We start from the raw sequence: 23,079 nt of genomic DNA, 5'->3' as shown, positions 1-23,079 counted from the left end.
CACCTGTTCAGTTTTTCTTTGTGAAATTTCATGCTCACCTTTGCTCTAGAATGACTAGAAAGGTAAGGTGCCGTGTATTACAGCTAAAACCGACAGTGAACTTCAAAGAGACTGTGGCTATAATGTACTCATGTATCTAGCTAGCTGCTGTTGTTGTTGTATGTGTTTGTATTGCAGTAACACCTAGGAGCCCTTGCCGTAGACCAGGATCCCATTGTGGTAGGCACGATACAAACACAGAACAAGCACTGAACCCACCAATCTGTATGCTCCACAATCTTCTGTTGACATTGCTGCATGACTGGCCCATTTAAGGGGAGATGGGACTTAGCACCACCTGTGATCAATCAGCTGTTTCTCAGCTGAGGCTGTGGTCTGGATGATTGTCTACCAGTACTTGGTCTTTGCAAAGGTCAGAAGGAGCTCAGCTGAGCTGGAAAGCTGCAGAGGAAGTAATTTAGCTATTAGGGCAGTTTGAGGCAGATGGTCTGGGGGCATAAGAACTGCAGTAAGCAGGTAGGTTCCTACAGGAGTCCCAGGTCAGGGAATGGGCCTGGAAGAGCACTGGCTGGGGGAGGCGAGGGAAAGGTTCTGGGAACTGTAGGCTCGGCTGAGCAGTGGAACTATTTTCTGCCTGTCTAAGTTTCTGTTTAACTAGCTTATGCCCTGAGGGGAGAGTGAAACAGGCTCTGCCATGGCTTTTGTCCTTTCTGGGTTAGTGAGACAACCCAGTTGTTTACAGAAGTCATCACGAGTTCCTGGTGTTCAGGGAGCATATGATAGATTTTCATATACAGGCACAACCTGATTTTTGGGCCCCTATTAGAAGCAACCTTAAAAAGCCACTTGCTCGTCTATGGCGTGCAGCTGCTCTGCAGGCACAAAATGGCTGCTATGCATGTATCTTATGGGAATATATTTCTTTAGAGGCTTCCAGGACCTTATTCCACTCCAACATGCTGCCTTATTATGTCCCACAATAGCGGTTGTGTTAGGGCTAGGGAGAGGGAGGGGTGCAGTAGGGGTAGGTCAGCCCTGGGAACTCAGTGCAGCATGTGGGGTAGCAGCTGTTCTACTGTAGCTTGCTGGCTCCCTGGTGGCCAAACGCTGCCCTGAATTTCAATTGTGTACACCCCCCAACTTCAGAATCTGGCTAAGGAGGGCTGTGCAACGACCTGCTCCTGGAGGCAAACAAGAAAACCACCTGTGTATCTAGGGCAGGATTTGGGAATATTCTAAGATACTGGTCACACTGAGAGAGCAGTTTAGTTGAAGTATGCACACATCTTCAGAGGCAACTTAAATATGCTGCTTCTGGGCTCAGTTCTCGGCAAGTGGGCTGCTCCTCCAGATACAGAAGTAGGCTGGGCACCCTCTCATACAGCCTTGGTGCATTACAAAGCATGCCAGGCTGCACATAAGGTGAAATAGATGAGGAAAAGGTGTGCACTTTTTTTTTTAAAAGACAAAGCCACCAGGATACATGTCCATGTTCCATACCAGATTCAAGGGGAGTGCAGAAGTTGAAGGAAGGCCAGCAAAATACTTCAAGCCCTGACGTGGACTAAGGCACATTCACCAGCATGTAGGTGTCAGGGAAGCCTTCCCACTCGAGAGGTAGCTGGAGAAAAAGCAGCCCGGAAGCTGCATACGCAACCAAACAGAAGAAAACCAAGCCCAAAGGTAGCAATCTGCACTCTTCATGTGGCAGAGGGCACAGCACACCGAGAGTCACTATAGAACTCAGAATACATGCACTGTGGCTAGTATCTGAAATGAAAGGACACATGGGGCAATTGTATCTAGTCAGAAGTCTTTATGTACCATGAGCAGGGTGAAATAGATTCATTGCACAGCAAAGGTGAAGGGTATTTAACCAGAATGATAGCCATACAATGGAGATATCAGGACTTTGCTCAGGCTTCCACACGTCACTTAACAGGTATGCAGACAAAAATGAACTATGAAAACATACCAAACCAGGGACCCCCCCAGCAAGGTGCTGGGTTGGCACAAGTGCATTGGTGGCTTGCACATAGGCATGCTAGCCAGCCGTAGTTCATTGCTTAGCTGTCCTGACCTGACTCTAGTAAAGCATAAGACATACTAGCTCACTGGTGTCATTTATTGGTGTGTACCATAGGTGGGATAATCCTTCCAGAGTGATACCTTGCATTGCTGTCTTTCCCCAAAGGCTGGGTATGGGCTGGTGGCAGTGCATGTCCTGACTACTATACCACCACTTGACTGGGGAAGACTGCAGCTCCTACTGGTTACTTGTCACATACATGTGGAATCTGTGGGATGTGACTGGCCACTAAGAGTAGGGGAGGCCTATTGTCACTACAGATCCAGTTCACCAGAGGGTTTCCTGTAGCAACATGTGTAGTTAGCACCTCAGAACATCAAGTTTTCCCACTGCATCTAGTTTGCCCAAACATGGTTTGGCTGGCCAGGTGGTCTGCCTCATAGGCAACATCTCTGAATGGTTGTTGGGGTGTTTTGTGCTTAGGGAACAGCTCCCTCTCAAAACACCACCACCTGTTGGAGGCATAGCTGGTGTGCTGCCCTATGACTTGTTAATGAGCATGGTGCTTCATCCTGTTTTGATGTTCACTAATCATGGGACCATCCTTCCTCCTAGCTTGCATGCTCTAATGTATCAATGCATTTCAGGACTTCCATTCCAGTCTATGAGGTGCAGAGCTTGCTGTTTATGAGATCACCACCAGTGGTTGCTACCGTCATGGCTTTGACTTCTGAAGACGCTGATTAATGTATGGAGCACAACAGTTAAATATTTACAATTGTTTGATAAAGGTTAACAAAATTGACATAACTTATTGCTTGTGGTGGGTTAGTTGAAGTACGGCTCAGTCTCTTTGCTGTGTACCGATTCCCAATGCTAGCAGAGCTGGGGCAGTGGGGGGAGGAGGCTCTAAGTTTTTCAGTTCAGTAGCACTCCAGGGTGCCAAAACTCTATCCCTATTGGATTAATTATTTTGCTAGAATAAATGGGGTGAATTAAATGAAGACTGCCACGTTCCTGATTTGCACTTATTGACAGACTGTTCTGGGCTGGCTCTATTAACGGAGTGCTGAGCTACAGCAAATGCTTTCAAAGTATTTACATAATTATGTCTGTTTCATGAACTTGGCCAACTTTCTCCACCCCAAAACATCAGGAGGAGGTGGTGGTGCCCTACTCCTGTTCTCACTCTGGCCCAATGACTGTTCCACTGTGGGTAAATATTTAAATTGTCATTTGATGAGAGAGAAGGACTCTGTAGTCCATTGGTCAGGTCAACGACCTGGGAAGTGGGAGACCAGGCATAGTCTCCCTTGTCCAGCCATTCTTAATTGGTCCAGATTAGAATAGTTATTAGAATTAGAATACAATAGAGAGGAGAGAGTGAGGAAGCCCCACAAAAGAATATCCCATAGCTCAGAGGATAGAACATTCTGAGAAGAGGGAGACCCCTGTTTCATAGATTCCAACACTGAAAGTGACCACTATGATCACACAGGCCATAGAACTTCCCCACAATAATTCCCCATATCTTTTTTTGAAAAAAAACATCTGCTCCTGATTTAAAAATGGTCAGTGATGGAGAATCTGTCATGACCCTGGATAAACTGTTCCACTGGTTAATTACTCTCATTGTTTAAAAATGTTCTCCTTTCCAGTCTGAATTTGTCTTGCTTCAACTTTCAACCACTGGATCTTGTTATACTTTTCTCTGCCAGATTGAAGAGGCCGTTATTAAATATTTGTTCCCCATGTAGTTACTAATAGATTATAATCCAGTCATCCCTTAACATTCTGTTTAAGATAAACAGACTGAGTTCCTTGAGTCTCACTCTGAAGCCTTGCCCCCCCCCCCTTTTTTTTTTTAAAAGCATTCTTGGGGATCTTCTCTGAACGACTACAAGCCGTCAGGAACAGTATCTCCGATAATGTCACGGCAAACCTGGTGGCTGAACTTTGTGACTTTGTCCTCACCCATAACTATTTCACATTTGGGGACAACGTATACCTTCAAATCAGCGGCACTGCTATGGGTACCCGCATGGCCCCACAGTATGCCAACATTTTTATGGCTGACTTAGAACAACACTTCCTCAGCTCTCGTCCCCTAACTCCCCTACTCTACTTGCGCTATATTGATGACATCTTCATCATCTGGAAAAGAAGCCCTTGAGGAATTCCACAATGATTTCAACAATTTCCATCCCACCATCAACCTCAGCCTGGAGCAGTCCACACAAGAGATCCACTTCCTGGATGCTACGGTGCTAATAAGCGATGGTCACATAAACACCACCCTATACCGGAAACCTACTGACTGTTATTCCTACCTACATGCCTCCAGCTTTCACCCAGACCACATCACATGATCCATCGTCTACAGCCAAGCTCTACAATAAAACCGCATTTGCTCCAACCCCTCAGACAAACACCTACAAGATCTCTATCAAGCATTCTTACAACTACAATACCCACCTGTTGAAGTGAAGAAACAAATTGACAGAGCCAGAAGCGTACCCAGAAGTCACCTACTACAGGACAGGCCCAACAAAGAAAATAACAGAACGCCATTAGCCGTCACCTTCAGCTCCCAACTAAAACCTCTCCACCGCATCATCAAGGATTTACAACCTATCCTGAAGAACATATCCCATCACTCTCTCACAAATCTTGAGAGACAGGCCAGTCCTTGCCTACAGACAGCCCCCCAACGTGAAGCAAATACTCACCAGCAACCACACACCACACAACAGAACCACTAACCCAGGAACCTATCCTTGCAACAAAGCCCGTTGCCAATGTGTCCACATATCTATTCAGGGGACACCATCTTAGGGCCTAATCACATCAGCCATGCTATCAGAGGCTCGTTCACCTGCACATCCACCAATGTGATATATGCCATCATGTGCCAGCAATGCCCCTCTGCCATGTACATTGGTCAAACTGGACAGACTCTACGTAAAAGAATAAATGGACACAAATCAGATGTCAAGAATTATAACATTCATAAACCAATCGGAGAACACTTCAGTCTCTGTGGTCACTCAATTACAGACCTAAAAGTCACAATATTACAACAAAAAAACTTCAAAAACAGACTCCAAGGAGAGACTGCTGAATTGGAATTAATTTGCAAACTGGATACAATTAACTTAGGCTTGAATAGAGACTGGGAGTGGATGGGTCATTACACAAAGTAAAACTATTTCCCCATGTTTATTCCCACCCCCCACCCCCACTGTTCCTCAGACGTTCTTGTTAACTGCTGGAAATAGCCCACCTTGATTATCACTACAAAAGGTTTTCTTCCCCCTCCCCCCCTGGCTTCCGCTCTCCTGCTGGTAATAGCTCATCTTAAATGATCACTCTCCTTACAGTGTGTATGGTAACACCCATTTTTTCATTGTCTGCGTGTATATAAATCTCCTCACTGTATTTTCCACTGAATGCATCCGATGAAGTGAGCTGTAGCTCACGAAAGCTTGTGCTCAAATAAATTGGTTAGTCTCTAAGGTGCCACAAGTACTCCTTTTCTTTTTGCAAATACAGACTAACCCGGCTGCTACTCTGAAACAATTGTTCAATGTTCTTCATGAAATATGGACACCAGAACTGGACACAATATTCTAGCAGTAGTCACACCAGTCACCAAAAATAGAGGTAAAATAACATCCCTACTACTCAAGGTCCCCCTGTTTATGCATTTAAGGATCTCATTAGCCCACTGGGTCACAGTGTCCTGGGCCAGCACCACCAGGCGCTCATGGTCATCTGATTATCCACCATGACCATCCTGGAACTGTAGCCTGCATTCTTTGTTCCTAGATGTATACACTTAAATTTAGCCATATTAAAACACATTGTTTGCTTGTGCTCTGAATCAGTGACCTGTCCTCTCCATTATTTACCACTTCCCCCAATTTTTGGGTTATCCACAAACATGATCAGGGATGACTGTTTTTCTTCCAGGCCATTGATAAAAATTCTAAATAGCATAGTGCCAAGGACCGATCCCTGGGGCACCCCTATTAGAAACACACTTGTTCAACAATAATCCCCATTTACAATTACATTTTAAGACCTACCAATCCCCTCTTAATCCATTTAATATGTGCCATTTTACTTTTATATCATTCTAGGTTTTTTTAAATTAAAATGTTGTGTGGTACCAAGTCAAATGCCTACAGAAGTCTAAGTATATTACATCAACACTATAACTAGATAAATTCATGGAGGATAGGTCCATCAATGGCAATTAGCCAAGATAGACAGGGATGGTGTCCCTAACCTCTGTTTGCCAGAAGCTGGGAATGGGTGACAGGGAATGGATCACTTGATGATTACCTGTTCTGTTCATTCCCTCTGGGGCACCTGGCATTGACCACTGTCGGTAGACTGGATATTGGGCTAGATGGACCTTTGGTCTGACCCAGTATGGCTGTTATGTTCTTTATCAACCAAACTTTTGTAATCTCCATTTAAAAAAAAATATTAATTTAGACAAGCTCTATAAACCATGTTGATTTACATTAATTATATTACCCTCTTTTAATTCTTTATTAATCAAGCCCCATATTAGCTGCTCCATTATCTTGCCCAGGATCAATGTCAGACTGATAGTCCTATAATTATCCAGGTCATCCTGTTTAGACCATGTAAATCTTGACACAATGTTAGCTTCAGAAGAATGGAAGAAAGCTTCCCCAGTACTCCGAGACTTATTGAAAATAAACATCAATGGTGTCGTGAGCGCCTTATCCAGCTCTTAAAACTCTTGGATACAAACTATCTAGACCTACTGATTTAAAAATTTCTAACTTTAGTAGTTGCTGTCTTTCCATTTGACTAGTATCTCAGGAGGATGTTATGTTCTGATATGACTACATCATCCATTTTCCCCAAATACAGAAAGGAAATATTTATTTTGAACACTCCTACCTTTTCTTCATTATTATTGTTAATTCTACCATTTTCATTTAGTAATGGACCAACACTATTGTCAGGATTCCTTCTCCCTCAATATACTTTAAAAACTCCTTATTGTCCTCAGCTTTCCTGGATGGACACTTCTCCTTATGTCCCTTTGCTTACATTATCAATCTTCTACAATTCCTAACTTTGTATTTATAGTGACTACTATCAGCTTCCCCTTTCTTCCATTTGCTGCATATTATTATTTATTTTTTGATAGCTTGTGACAGAGAATCAGGGTCCAGACACCCCAAGGGGAGAATAGCAAAATAAGCAATTGAATAATCTGGTTATAGACAATATTACTGTGTATAAAAATGTCAAGTAATGTCTTTTATGAAAGCCTGTAATGTCCTGAACTTGGTCATTAGGACCATGTTATATAGGGTGCGTGTGAATGAAATAGTAACTGTAACGTCAGTGAAACTACAGCATTGCCTCACCACACTGCTGTGAGGTGATCAGGAGGGAGCATACATCTCAGGCCAGATGTTCACATGAAACTGGCACCTAGCATTGTCAGCCAAAGTTAATGGGAAAACATTGAAACAACTCAAAAATGAAAAGAGAACTACAGTCTGGACCCCCCCCCCGCCCCCGCCCCATGTAACCATGAATTACCATAGTCTGAGAAAACATGGAAAAAACCCAGCAAACTCTGTTGAAAGGGAAGATATTTGAAATGCTAGGCCTCAGTTTCTTGATGTCCTTCATCGAAGTAGGATGCGGTTCATGAAGCACTGGATCGCCTCTAGTACAGAGGGCATGCCGGGAAACTATTCAGAGGTGATAGGTAACTTGTATTAGAAAAGGGAATTTGGCTAATATAGAAGCGTAAAGCCTGAGATTGCATCTTTGTTTTCTGTGTAACTTATTTGCTTTTCCTTTCTATTTCATCTTTGAATTTGATTTTTCTATTAATCTTTTTGTTAATTTTTTACCTCAAGCAGGCTGTCAGAGTTCCTTCCCCACCCTGAACTCTATGAAAGACCTCCTAAGCTTATTCTTACCAGCTTAGGTTAAAAACTTCCCCAAGGTACAAACTTTGCCTTGTTTTGAACAGTATGCTGCCACCACCAAGCGTTTTAAACAAAGATCAGGGAAAGAGACCACTTGGAGACGTCTTCCCCGGAAAATATCCCCCCAAGCCCTACACCCCCTTTCCTGGGAAGGCTTGAGAATAATATCCTAACCAATTGGTTACAAAATCATCAAAGACCCAAACCCCTGGATCTTGGAACAATGGAAAAATCATCAGGTTCTTAAAAGAAGGGTTTTATTTAAAAAAAAAATCATCTCTGTAAAATCAGGATGGAAAATACTTTACAGGGTATTCAGATTCAAAACACAGAGGATCCCCCTCGGGGTAAAACCTTAAAGTTACAGAAAACAGGAATAAACCTCCCTCTTAACACAGGAAAAATTCACATAAAACAAAAGATAAACTAATCTGCCTTGCCTGGCTTACCTATACTGGTTGCAGTATGGGAGACTTGGATTAGGATGGGTTGGAGAAGATGGATTTCTGTCTGGCCTCTCTCAGTCCCAAGAGAGAACAACCACGTAAACAAAGAGCACAAAAAAAAGCCTTCCCTCCGCCCCCAAGATTTGAAAGTATCTTGTCCCATTATTGGTCCTTTGCATCAGGTGCCAGCCAGGTTAGCTGAGCTTCTTAACCCTTTACAGGTAACAGGATGTTGCCTCTGGCCAGGAGGGATTTTATAGCACTGTATACAGAAAGGTGGTTACCCTTCCCTTTATATTTATGACACAGGCCAATGTTGTTCAATCTGTGTGGAGTGTGTGCTAAAGTGAACTCCTGACCAAGGGCAGGTTTCATGCCTGTGGCGGTGGCGAACCAGAGGGGAACAGTCAGTGTCTAGTAGTTAAGAACTTGGTGGGGGACTTGGGACCAGAAGTGATTGTTGAGATCACCCTTCAAGAAGTAACTAGGTAGATGGAAGCCTGTAAGCTGCCTACTGGTGTCTGAGCACTGAGCCACAGCAGCATAGCATTAAGATACCCAAAGTTACAAGGCAGGAAGTGACAGACGCCCCCTTATTGGTTTGGGTGAGCCCCAAAACATTGCATAGCTGCCTTCATTTCCTCCTCTAAATCACCACAGCTTTCTGCCTTGACTGTGGCTTTTTGGGTATCTGGGAATTGTTTAAGAGTACTTTAATCAGAAAAAATGTGACTGATAGTTAGTAAAGTCTTCCTCCAAGGTGCTTTGTCTCATAACAATAGCCTTGTGAAATTGGCCTAATTGAAGCACCAAGTATACACATTCCTGGTCTGCACTTTATTTTGCTTGCACATTATAGATGTGGGGATTGCTCGTACCAAGGCTACCATTAACTAGTTCTTCTTCATTTATTAAGACAAGATCTAATCTAGAATTCCCGCATCTTGGTTGCAACAACTGTTGAGTTAGGAAACTTCATCTAGAATTTTTAAAAATTCTAAATGTTTTAGGAGTGGAATTTGAGTGCCCTGCTGGAGGTCTCATGCTGTAAGTCCCCCATGACCATGCAGCTTTTTTCCTACACATTAGAGAGGTGTGTAAGGGGCCAGCCCTCCTGTTCCCTACTGTGATATGGCAGTCTGTAGCAGACACCAACCAATCCCCCATCTTGTGCTTTATCTGTTAAAACATTGATCCATAAGCATTCAAGATCATTTTCTCCTGCGTTATCAGTGACTTGGAAACCAGTAATACCCTTTTTGACAGAGTGACACTCCCCTCCCCTTTTGCCCATTTGATCCTTCCTAAATAGGTTCTAATCACTGGTGATTTTTTTTTAACCTGCCAGTCACAGGACTCATCCCACCAAGTTTCAATAATACTAACTAGATTGAATTTATGCTCTAAAAAGAGCAATTCCAGTTTCTCTTGTTATCTAGGCTCCTAGTATTGCTGTGTCAGCAATTCAAAAGTTTCTTCTCCAAGTACTTTTTGGCTACTTGGTTCACTTTGTTCTCATCATCTTGATGCTGTGCTAAATGAGTGCTCCTATCTTCCCTTTCTTCACCCTCCTCTTTTGCTATTAGTTTAACATCCTTGTGACTACTCTAGCCAGCCTGTCCCTGAGGAGAACGGTCCCCATTTCTGCTGAGGTGGAGGCCAGCTAGACTGTACAGCTCCCTCTCACCATAAAAGGTGGACCTATGTTCTACAAACCAAAACCTTCCACCATTTACCAAATTAGTGGTTCACTTTCAGAATCTTTTGCCTTTTACTCGCAGGAAAGGAAGGATCAGAGAAGATCACTTGGGTATTCCTCTTCTGCACACTTCTGACTTTCCCTGCAGTGATCTATTATGTGCAAGATTTCCCTCAAAGTGTCATTAGTTATATGAACAATCACCAGTGGATCCTTGTCTGCCAACTTCCAAATCTTATCCAATCTCCGAGTGACATCTCATGCCTTGGCTCTGGGAAGGCAATGCACTCTGCGGCTGTTCTCTTGCCCCTTGCAGAATGTTCTTGTGCTTCTTCTGAACACACGACAAGGATCATCTGTTTTCCTTGGATGGTTGGGGGACTTTGTGGGCAAGCTTCCCGGCCCCTCCTTACAGGTCCTCTTTTCACTCCAGCAGAGTGGGGAATTGAACCTGGGTCTCCTAGGTCCGTACTCTAGCCACTGGGCTAAAAGTTATAAGGTGGGCACCTTCTCTTCCTTCTTTGGCCCTTTTGTGTGGGATGAGGCAGGTACCTAACTAGTTCCTGCAAGAAACAGCTTAGGTACCTAAGTCACCTGAGAGGGGTTCCATGGATTGCTCATGGTTCATGGATTGCTAAGCAGAGATCCGCACCTCCCTGCAGCTGGGACTTGGGTGCCTGTATCTGTGAGAAGGGCAGGGCTTAGAACACACCCCTGTTGTCAGCATCTCTCATTGGCTAGCTTAGGCAGCTCCCCAGCGAATGTGCTGGCTTTTGTGGCTCACGTTCTAAGGTGCCTATCTCTCCCCATTCACTGTATAGGGAGCCTAGGTGTCTAGCTCAGGTCTTTGTGGATCACAGTGTTGTTCCCGTGATTTTTCTTGGCTCAGCATCGCAACACTGAAGTCCCTTTGTGGATCTGGGCCTTTTTGTCCCACTGTCTTCTTCTATAGCCATTTACAGTTGGGCAAAGTGAGTCACATGCTACAAAATCAGAACCGTACCACACTTTTATTGACCTAGCACTGATGTTTTTCAGCCTGTGCACTCATTTATGATGGGGAATCAGGTCTATGATCTTTATAATGGGTCACACCAAAGCCCCAACACTTCTTAATTTGCGGGTCTGAAATCCAGATCCAAACTCTCTGGGGTGTTGAGACTAATTTAATTTTAGCTGTAAAGTCAAGCTGGGAATTCTCATCTGGACCCTGGGTTTTGGGCTACGCTTACTCATACGAAACTTCAGTTTCTTATGACTTCTTGGAAACAGTTGTTTAACTTCAGAATCATTTAAATAGCAATCTTCAGGGCATCTCTCAAGCAGAGTGATTGCTGCAATAAGTCCACAAAGTGCATCCTAGCATGTATTTCCAGGGAAATCTATTGGGCGACTTGACATGCTACTGCTGCTGAGACTACTCTAGAGGGGAAGGGCTCCTAAACTAAGAAAATAGGAAAAGGAAAACGAGATGCTAAAAGCTGTGTGGTAATAACAAGTCTTTGTATTGAATTCCCATTGAAGTCACCGGAACTTGTGTGTGTATGTGAGAGAGAGAGAAAGGAGTGCGGAAACGGACATGGCCCTTAATGAACAATATAATTATTTAGTTCAAATACCACTTTTTAGATGGTGTTCCTGTGTGGATGAAAATCTTGGTCTTTTCAGAGACATCAAAGGACCTCTCTTCTAGAGAGGTGTAATAGGATAGAAGATGTTAGCATGGAGGGATTTTACTATTAAATGCCTTTGATTTCATAGCTGTGGAAAATTAGCAACTAGTTACGGACAGGTTAGTGGTATACAGGAGTGGGAAGACCTCGCGATTGATGAAAATAACAAGGACCCCAATTCTGTTCCATCAGTTCCTGGCTGTAAGAGAAATGAGTTCTTAGAGGACTATTATTTATCACCCTTTGTAATAAAGCAATGGCTCAGTATTGATGTCGAGATCCCAAACTGCTCTGAGAGTCACAACCACCATCTTAATTGCAAGTATAAAAATAAGAGCAAAACAAAACATGACCTAGATAATACTTTAGTCCTGCCATGAGTGCAGGGGACTAGACTAGGTGACCTCTTGAGGTCCCTTCCAGTCTTATGATTCTATGATACCTTAAACCCAACTATAACTGTGCTGAGTTTTATTTCTCTTTGAAGAAAATATCCTGTACCAGACAGATCTCTGGGCAAATCTGGGACTCTAGGCTCAGTTTTAATTTAGTTCTTATTCAGCCAAAGCTCCCATTAGCTTTAGGGACCGAGCCAGGCCCTCAAGACTTGACCACAAGCATGCAGTTCACACTGAGGCCTGCTTGCTGCACTTCACTCCAGCATGAGTAAGGGGAGGATGATTTGGCCCTGGGTTAGGAAGGGCCTTCGATCTCCTCTGCTGTGAGTATGATTGAAGTTGGAAAAGGGCAGCGATGCCTCTGAGGAAAGTAACAGTATTGTAGAAGAGAACTCAGTTCCCACATAGACCCTATCATTTAGTGTTTCCAGGGCTCAAACACCAGACTGTACTGCGAAGCAGAGCAGCTGTATAGGCTCAGTGGAGAGTGCACAGGACTGGGAATCAGTAGACCTGGGTTCTAATCTTGATTCTGCTGCTGACATGCTGCATGACTATAAGCCAATCTCTTCTCTGTGCCCTTGTTTCCCTTTGGTCTATTTTGCCGACATAGACTGTAACTTTATAGTGCCTCTCTCACTGGGGCTCCAGTGTCTGCTGGGGTCTCTACTCTAGGTACTTCTAGAATACAAATTAAATTTAAAAAATCACCTGGTGTGGTGGAGGAGTCTGCAGTCATTGGGCAAGCTTCGGTTATTTTCTTGCTGAATCAATACTTGATCTCTTTAGGGAGGACGGCCTTCAGTAAAGGTATCGTTTAGCCCTGTGCTTTTATCACTGCACACTACAACTTTTTACTCCCATTGTGAGTTCTGTCTGATGATCACAAAGACCCAGATCAATCGAAATAGATGAAAGTTAGAAGCCTGAATACATTGGCCCAGATCCCTCAAAAGTGCTTTACAAACATTAAATACAGTTAATGGGCGCTCTACAGCGAAGCTACGTAGACAGAGGCTTAATCTCCACAACAGCCCTGTGACCTAAATATTACCACCCCTATTTTACAGATGTTGAAATGAATGCACAGACAGGTGAAGTGTCTTCCGTGAGGTTACGCAGGAAGTCTCTGCTAGACTTAGGGATGGAAACCAAAACTCCTGAGTTTGAGACCTTATCTGCTGTTACTGATGATGAAGTTTGATTGGGAAATATCACAAGGCATGGATGAAAGCTGTAATCATATTGATCAAGGTGTTATCTAGTCACAGGCTGTGTAAAAATCATGTGTATAAACTTGGAACCTCTTCAGCTCATCCAGGTAAACTATAATTATTGTAACATAACACCGAAGAATTCTGTAGCTCCTTGTCCTCAAAACACTAAGCCAACTTTCAGACAAAAACTCTCGTCTGTACCACATTCCACACTATAATTCAGTGTGTTCTCCTTTGTGTCACTGCACTGTTTTAAAATCTGATTGTAAATTCCCCAGGGCAAGGACTTTGTCTCTTTCCAATGTCTGCAAAGTGCCATGAACATCTACAGGTTCTAAAGAACAATAATAATAATAATAAATAATAATAGTAATAATAAATGGCTCCAATCATCTCTCAATTAATGGTCCCTTCTGATTTTTGGGGTATCAGATTTAGAACCGGTCTGCATGGGAGGTGAAGGAGCCCCTTAAAATTAATACCACTGAAGGTGGAAATAGTGAAACTGTTCTTGGCAGGTTCAACCTTCATTCTGCCCCTTTGTGCGTATGTATTATAATTCAGTCTTTAATACGTGATTGCATGTTACAAGCGTTCCATGCAAACTCCAAGACATGTATGTGTCTTACCGCGTAACCACATTACAGTAATTAGTTCCCCTTCCTCCTTTGCAATCTGCTTCTGACCTGCTCTTGTGCCTTTATGAATTTAGATTGCACGCAGTTTGGGGCAGTGGCCATGACTTCACATTAATGTGACATGGCCAGCTGCCTTCTGGGCACTCAGAAATAGTTCACTTCTAATAGCCGCATCCTTAGCTGACTAACAGATTATAATCCTGGTGTCCGTGGGATTACACAAGGCAGTAAATCAGCACTGAAGCTGACATGTTTAAATCATTTTGGCAACTTGGTTGCACTTAAATAATTTACAAAAAAAGTCTTTGCACTTATTTGATTTATTTTGGGAGACTGACTGAAGGGCTGTTGTTCGTACACACAAAGGGCCTGATTTAAAGCCCATTGCAACTGATGGGATTCTTGACTTCAAAGGGCTTTGGCTAAGGACCAAAGACAGTTCTAATTGCATCTTCATTTCACTTTTAAAGGAATCAATTGCTTTAAAGCTGATGACACATGTATCTGTAGTAGACTGACCCAGTTATCTGTATGGGTTCACTGCAAACACTCTTGTGTTGCCAAACACAATCCAACTGATGGATATTTGGTCATTTTCTTTGCACGACCATTTGCCCAGCAGTCAATACTGAGGTTTCTTAAACTATTGACCAGCTAGCTATTGGATGAGGTGGGGTCACGTGACCTCATGACCCAAAATACTGTAGGAAAAGTGGTAAAGATATGAAATCAATAACTTCATTGAAACAAATATCTGAGGAGACAGGTTCTTCAGAAGGATTAACTGAAGAGGGCTGCTGAGAATGGGCCAAATCCTGCATGACTGGCTGATGGGATTAAAGGGAACACATGCATGAATGAGGGGAACAAGATTTGGCCTAGTAGCTGAATGTGCTGGGCTTACTCAGTTAGAGGGAACACTCTGGTTAATACATGGCATGGGGCTAGAAGGCCAGGATGAATCTGATAGGCTGACCTTGTGGGATTGCCTATCGAGCATTCCTACAAGTGAGGGGGAGTATGTGGGTGGGGTGTGAACTTTAGAGGGAAGAAAGATACTGGAGATAAGTGCAAATGAGGTCCTTCTCTTCTCAGATCTGAAGAGGCAGGAGTTGTTTGCAGGCTGAGTACCTTTCTTCCATGGTGCTCTGGTATCCCCCTCTCAGTTTGTTTGAGGTCTGCTGCTACGGGCAGTCCCTGTGGCTTTTCATTAGCAACTGCATAGGGGAATCCGCAAGGAGTTAATAGAAGCCTAAGGTGTATTAGCTGGTGCTGGTTCATCTTCAGTACCTGAGCCTGAAAGGTACTGAGCAGCTGTATCACCTGTTGACTTTGAGAGTTGTGGGTGCTCAGTAATGCACAGGGTCAGCCTGTGCATCCCTGTCTCTGTGCTGGCCTTTAATCTTTCTTTTGGCAGCGTCTGCGTCTCTGCTCAAGGCTGGAGGAACAATAGTGAAACCATATATTGTGCATAAGTACATGTTATATTTATGAATTAGTCTGTTAGCCTTCCAGGTTTTATGGCCATATTCAAACAATTAGCACAGACTCATCATCATTACCATATACTGAATGACTTAGGCTTTGCCAGAACTGGGTTTTGCTTCTCATCATTTGCTGACTCTCTTCCCCCTCCCCCCATCCCAAGCACTAAGAGTGAAAAAGCAACTGTTTAAGTGGCTCCAAGCTTTTTTTTTTTTTTCAAAGCAGAACACTGTCATCAACACTGTTACTATATTAAAACTCTGCCCCTGTTGCCTGAAGAATCAGTGTAAGAAGAATCAGATCCGATGAAGTGAGCTGTAGCTCACGAAAGCTTATGCTCAAATAAATTGGTTAGTCTCTAAGGTGCCACAAGTACTCCTTTTCTTTTTGCAAATACAGACTAACACGGCTGCTACTCTGAAAAGTGTAATAACAATGGTTTAATATCTATTATTTTACTCTCCTATACCTAACACTTCATTTGACTGTGAAGCAAAAGGGAAAAAAGTGTGTTTGTGGGTGTGTGTGCGTGTGAGAGAGAGAGAGCGAGAGAGAGCTCCAACAGCCATTTTATTACAGTTGCTAGAAATAAAATAAGGGTAAGGGAGGCTTGGCCACTGGTTTATTGTAGCAGTGAATTAACTTCTTTCATTTTAAGTGTCTGTCGCGTTAGGAGAAAAATACAGGCCACCCCGCACTGTGTACTGTGGCAATGACTATCCCTCTCTTTTTCATTTTAATATTCCTTTCTTTTCAGAATCTCAGCTGGCAGGATGGTATGATTGGTATGTAAAGGGAAACCAGCATCGTGCAGCTGGCTTTGGTGCCGAATTTGGCACAACTATTTTGCTATTGCTTGGGTCAACTCACACTGCAATCCCATTTGGATTTAATTGAAACAAGAACCAAAAAAAGGGGCTTTCGCGCATGTTCTTTATTTCATGCTGCCACATTGTGTAAAACTTAATAGCAAATGAAATGACTCCCAAATCACTTTTCACTATCGAATTTGTGTTCTGTGAACTGAGATGAACTAACTACACAGTAACTTTGTTTGCATATTTTTTTAAATGTCAGACATTTCTTTCTAAACTGCAGTGTTGAGATGGATCATAAAGCCTGCCTAATAGATACATGTATCTCTTAACCAGCTTAATTAAGGAGGGAGGCAACTTTAAAATAGCTTTGTAAAATAGATATGCTGCTTGGCATAAATACAGTACATATAAAATCCAAGCACCCACAAGCCCATATGATTTCTAGCTCGATCTAGAGTAGAGATGAGGCTGACCCAGAGAGCCCAGTGATGGAAGTGATACAAAAATTAGAATAGAATAAAGAAATCCCGCTCTGGATCCTGACTTCCCCAAAGGATGGTTTGTGTTTCTATATCAATCTAATCTGTAGTCGCTATGGATTTTAAATATTTGGGCAGAATCCATCACCTTTATTCAAATAGAGTAGTACCTTATTCTGTGAAAAATCAGATTGATTTTTCAATGGGATTATTTGTGGAGTGAAGCACTATTCACTGAATAAAGGCAAGAGAATCTGGATCTTGGAAATTGCATTGAACACAGGACATCTCTGGCATTAGCATTGTCAGGAGGAACACCATGCATGGTGACACATTAAAGAAAGGAACATGTACCTTTAGCATGTTTCCTTCTGTACCACTTTCAGCCAGAGACACTTTATTGTGCTTTTATTGGAGTTTAAATTTGACATAGTTTATTTTATAGACATGTTATGTATCCCTCTGAAGGCTTCATTGTGTCCATGAAGCCCTCCGAGAAGTGAGAAGTCCTACAATAGTTGTCTCCTTTGGGCTTCTCATTGGGTCCTCTATACTTTTTTTTTTTTTTAAATAATATTCCAAAGTGCCTCACCTGTGCTCTGTGGTCCTTTACCTGAAATTCAAAACATTTAGTAAAGAAAACATAAGGAGTACTTGTGGCACCTTAGAGACTAACCAATTTATTTGAGCATAAGCTTTCGTGAGCTACAGCTCACTTCATCGGCTGCATCACGAAAGCTTATGCTCAAATAAATTGGTTAGTCTCTAAGGTGCCACAAGTACTCCTTTTCTTTTTGCGAATACAGACTAACACGGCTGCTACTCTGAAACCTAAAGAAAACATGTACATCAATCAGGAGTCTCACTTCACTCTGTGAAATTGATACTTTTCATAAATTTGAAGATCAGTAGGGACCCCTACATCTCGTCTGACCTCCTCCTGTTTATCTGAGGCTCTTAAATTTCACTGTTACTCCAGCACTGAGCCCAATAACTTGTGTTTGACTAAAGAGTATATTTTAGAAGCATATCTGGTCTTGAGCTGAAGATATCAAGAGATGGAGAATCCATCACTTCCCTTGAAGATTTGTTCCAATAGTTACTCACCCTCCCACTGTTAAAACTCATTTCTAATTTGAATTTACCTTCAGCTTCCAGCCATTGGTTCTTGTGTTGTCTGTCTTCGTTAGATTAAAGATACCTTTAGTGTCTGATTATTTTCTCCCCTACTTTACTTAACAACCATATCTTAAATGTACAAAACCACTTCACCTTTCCTCTAATCACTAATCCTTGCAACCCTTCTCCTACTCCCAATGCCAATAGATGGACTTTGTAGCATGCTTGAGAGCCAACATTCAGCTATTTTCAGGCCAATTTGTGGAAGTAAATGCCAAAGGTGCGGGCCCTTAAGAATGTTCTGCTGGCAGCCCCTTCTCTTCAAATTCAGGGGCTCCAGCTTGAGTGCCATTACTGATCTCAGTTGAAGCAATACAACATTGAGAGACTGACCCTTCCCCAAGTCAGTGGGAGTTTTGTATGTGCAAAGAGTCCAGGATGAGGCCATAACTATTGCAGCCTGAGGGACGTAGTCTCAGCTGGATGTTGGGGGAATTGCGTAGCTCTGCATGCATTCTGTTGACAACATACCCCTAAGGGTTTAATATAGTTTTATAATGTAACCACACTTATAGTATGTGGCTCTCTGTCCTCCTCTAATTGCTGGGCCACACAGGGAGACTAATCAGTTAGTTACTAGCTCTGAGATAACACTACTGACTCTTAGCACAGGCAGGAGAGGCTCCTGCTTTTAGAACCAGAGGTCCTGGGTTTGATCCGTGCTGCTAACAGCCAGCCCATGAATAACAATAATCTTTCAGACAATCTTGCAGTGCTTTAGTAAGAGTGATGAATTAGACCACCCTGTATTCTTTGGAAATTGGTTATCTTCCTCCTACAGGCAGGGAAACTGAGGTGCAGAGAGGTTAAGTGACTTGGACAAGGTCACACAGCAAATTTGGGCAGAGCCATGGGTACTATGATTCCCATCTCAATGTGGTCTATCCTGTGTATAGTTACTTTAAACACAATCTCTATAAAACCACTTTATTTTCACGTCTGACTGTACTAAACCACATCACACTTACCTCTATTTTCTAACACCACTTTAAAAGCAGAGTTGGGCAGCGAATTGTTTTCCTGTTTTATGAGAGTTTGTGGGTTTTTTTCCCTCTGATTTTTTTTATCCTGATTTGAGACCATCTCAAATTTTAGTGAACTGATGATCCAAAAATTTTGTCAATCAGACCAATCAATAATTCCTAAATTGTCTTGATTTTGACCTGCTGATTTTTAACCTTTTAGTATAAACTAACTAAAATTTACAAACAAAAGTCACTTGAACCATAAAACAAAGTTTCATTTTGAAAATGTCAAAGTGAGACATTGACAAAATTGGGACTATTTTAAAAAAATAAATACATAAAAGAATAAAAAGAGTGGGAGATTTGGCGAGACTCGCCCTTTCTTACCAACAGTTTCGGTTTAAATAAAGTGACATTTTCTGCTTAAAACATGGCTTAAGTTCTCACCCATAAGCATCCATAGTGTTCGGTTACCAAAGACGCTGATGCAGTCAGACTGTTGTTATTAGGGTGACCAGATGTCCCGATTTTTACATTGCTCATGTGTTGCAGATAAACATCTAGATATTTAAGGAATAGTGAGGGAATCCTCTTTTTCCGCACCCCACTCTTCTGCTGCTATCATTCATTATCCCCCCTTCCCCACATGTCCGTATCAAATTGCTTTTGCTCTTCTGTGTTCTATAATATTCCAACATTCAACAAATACCATATGATGATCTTCACTGTTTGCTAAGGATGAGATCCTGTTGTTCTTACTCAGGGGTAAGGTACTGTGTAACCTGATTAGGGCCCAACTATATCCGGCTTAATGCCCAGATCCTCAAAGGTATTTAGGCTCCTAATTTATACGGAAATCAAAATACCTTTTGAGGATCTGGGCCCACAAGCCTGAAATTACTCCCAGTGAAGGCATAAGGAGTTTTTCCATTGATTTCAATGGATTAGGATTGGACAGGGCACAAATAAATTTTGTCTATATGACATCACACACACATACTTATCCAGTATCTCTCTCACACCCCCACCCCACATAATGTTTTCAGTTTTTATGGATCTGTGCCCCCTTTTGTAACCTGTATAACTCCCAGTGTAGTCACCAGGAAATTTGGGTGTACAGAAGGGTGGACTAACTGGGGGCTCATGCGGGCTAAACTCTATAGAATGGCTATCTGAATTGAATCATTTGAGTATATACGACAACTGAAGTCTTGTAATAAGCACCTCTGTCTGGACATATGACCTGAATCCATTACTTTAAAATAAGATTCAGAAGTCCTAATGTTTCTGCAGCACTCACGATTTGCCAGTCCATGGTTTTTACATTCTATACCTTAAGGTGTAAACATTTAACAGATATATTCCCAAGATGGAGAGACTGCCCAGTGTAATAGCAGGTAATCTGTACTGAACCCAAGCATCAAATGATTACCAGGGTTGCTTGAATTACTGTATGCTATTACAGTATTTTAGGAACCTGTAATATCCACCATTACTTTCTCGTGTGCGAGTCCTTAGACTGACTTGCCATTGCCATTTTTCCCTCTTCGGCAAATAAATATTGTAGTGTATCCAATACGATCAGCAGAGTGTAACCAGAGTGTATGAGCTTTTACTACAGATAATTAAAGCCCAATGTTCTCCACTGTAACAATTACAAGTACTTGAGAAAACAATGACAAGGTCATCCTGAGAATGAAGCCATCAATCAGGGAATACACTGCCTTAATAAAACAATAACTGAGTAGTTTAGAAACTAACCTACAAAGGAAGCAACAACAAAATGGTTTCCTTGGACATATGTTTCCTTAATAACATAAATGTGGAACAATAGCACATATTGTATGTGTATCCAATTAAGACCAATTTCTTCTATCTACCCCAGCTTTCTGTGACTTGTGACTAACTCTTTACAACAAAATAACTACTTGGATTGCATACGTGGACTTTTATTTTCCTATATCCAGCTGCAGTGGCGGTGCGTTCTCTTTAAAAGTGTTTTGAGCTGGACTGAGACTTTAGGCACGGTCCTGAGTAGGCAGTGGTGCATAAATTGCACCATCCCAGCGGTATCATAGAATATCAGGGTTGGAAGGGACCTCAGGAGATCATCTAGTCCAACCCCCTGCTCAAAGCAGGACCAATCCCCAGGGAATTGCCCTTTGAGACACAATTTCCTCTCTGCTTCCCCTTGCCCTGGGGTACAGGTAGTAATTTGCTACTGGCCTATACCAGTGGCAAATAGTGGCATAGCCTGGCTTAGCTGTACTGGGTCAGTGCGTCAAGTAAAAAACTCTGCCCATTCCCCACTCCACTGGCTCCAGAGAAGGGGATTAATTGGGCTCCCAGCGCCTGCTTACTCCCTTATTCCCAGATCCATATGTAGTGGAGTTGAATGGCCCATGCAGGGGTGAAAGCAGTGTCCTTTCTCCCTAGCATGGGTGTATTGTCAAAGTTGCAATTTAGTCCTCTTACAGCTCCCTGCCTGGCATGCTAACCCCACGAGCTGGCATCCATCAGAAATGCAGCTTTACAATATTTTTCAAATGATCAGGGTAATTAATAAACAAGATTTACAGCCTTTTTCTCCACAGCAGCTTTAATAATGAATTAATCCCGTGCGGGGGGAATGGCACAAAAACCAACTAAACATGAAGACAATGAGGCATTCCTGAACTTGTTAGAGAATTGTTCGTACCTGTAATTAGTTTTGACTTGTAAATTGCGGGCAATGGTAATCATTACATATTTTAAGCAATCATATCCATTTAACAAGCATCTTTCATCTGACATTAAAATGCGTCTTTAAAATTAAGGGCCGGATCCTCAGCTGGCATAAATCAGCATAGCTCCATCAACATCAGTGGAGCTCTTCCAGATTACACCAGCTCAGGATCTGGCCCCAATAACATGATCCTGCATTCTAATGCAAGTAAAACTCCCATAATGAAATCACTAAGGGTGGGGATTTTTTCTGCGCAAGGACAGCAGAGTAACGTCCTAATTAATAAAACTAACACTCTCCTCATTTCATCTGTGAGTAAAGTGAGGCACAGAAAGGCTGAGTGACTTGCCCAAGATCCCATTAGGATCTGAGGGCATGTCCGCAATGGAGCTGGGAATGATACCTTCCAGCTGCAGTGCAGACATACCCAGTTACACATGGGAGGGGGAACTCCATTCACAGACATTCTCATTCCTGAATGGCTCTAGGGGTGAGGGGCAGTGAGCAAATGGCCCATTTGATTTTATTTTGCAAATTAATTTTTTTAGGACCAGCACCTGAGCTACTTACTCATGCAAAATTCCTATTGACAGTGATGGGAGTTTGCCCTAATATGAACACAGTAAACACTGGGAAAGAACCTTATGATTTTAGGCCCTGATTCAGCACAGCACTTTTGTGCTCACGTGCTTTGCTGAATAACGACAGATTTAAGCATAGGATTAAAATTAAGCATGTGTCTGAAGGCTTTTCTGAACAGGGCCTTCACTCTTAGGCTGTAAGTTCTTTGGGGGTATGGACTGTGTGTATTAATATGTTCTGTAGAATATTGGATACATTGCTGGCACTTAACAAATAATATATAATTTTCTAAAATTGAGTGGTTTGTTCTCATAATTTAGGGCATTATACACGTGTCATCCACGTTCTCTCTATTAGGAACGAGTATCAATATATTAATGGGTTTTGTGCTCTGTAATGTATAGCTAGTGACTCCTCTTATCTGGGAAATTAGTGATCTTCTGTAGTGTGTGATTGTCAGTAATACTGACCTCTTTGTCATAATCCTGCCTATGCCGCTGATGCGTATGCCTTCCCTTTCGCAGAACAAACACGAAGCAAAATAGAGACAAATACAGCAAGACACAATTCCTAGGTTTTTAAAAAAGCCGCTGCTACTGTGACAGAACTGATGTAATACAAAAGGGACTGCTTACGGATACGTTGTACGGTAATCACATCTTTCCTAAAGTACATCGAAAATTTCCTGCTAATGTGTGAACTGAAATACTTATGATTACAGGAAATTAAATTACTTGCAACATTCTTTTGCAG

The 23,079-nt window shown here is 42.3% G+C and overlaps 1 long non-coding RNA gene across 1 annotated transcript; it reads left to right on the top strand.

Moving 5' to 3' along the window:
• The first annotated feature begins 446 nt into the window (after positions 1–446).
• Positions 447–17,633, top strand: LOC122465633. The gene is made up of 4 exons (XR_006290617.1): positions 447–516; positions 1,504–1,683; positions 13,309–13,559; positions 16,336–17,633. It is a non-coding gene; the product is annotated as an uncharacterized LOC122465633 (long non-coding RNA).
• Positions 17,634–23,079: the final 5,446 nt, after the last annotated feature.

The sequence above is a fragment of the Chelonia mydas genome, chromosome 4 (genome assembly GCF_015237465.2).
Source record: "Chelonia mydas isolate rCheMyd1 chromosome 4, rCheMyd1.pri.v2, whole genome shotgun sequence".
Taxonomy (NCBI): domain Eukaryota; kingdom Metazoa; phylum Chordata; order Testudines; family Cheloniidae; genus Chelonia; species Chelonia mydas.
This window is presented reverse-complemented; position numbering and strand designations above follow the sequence as displayed.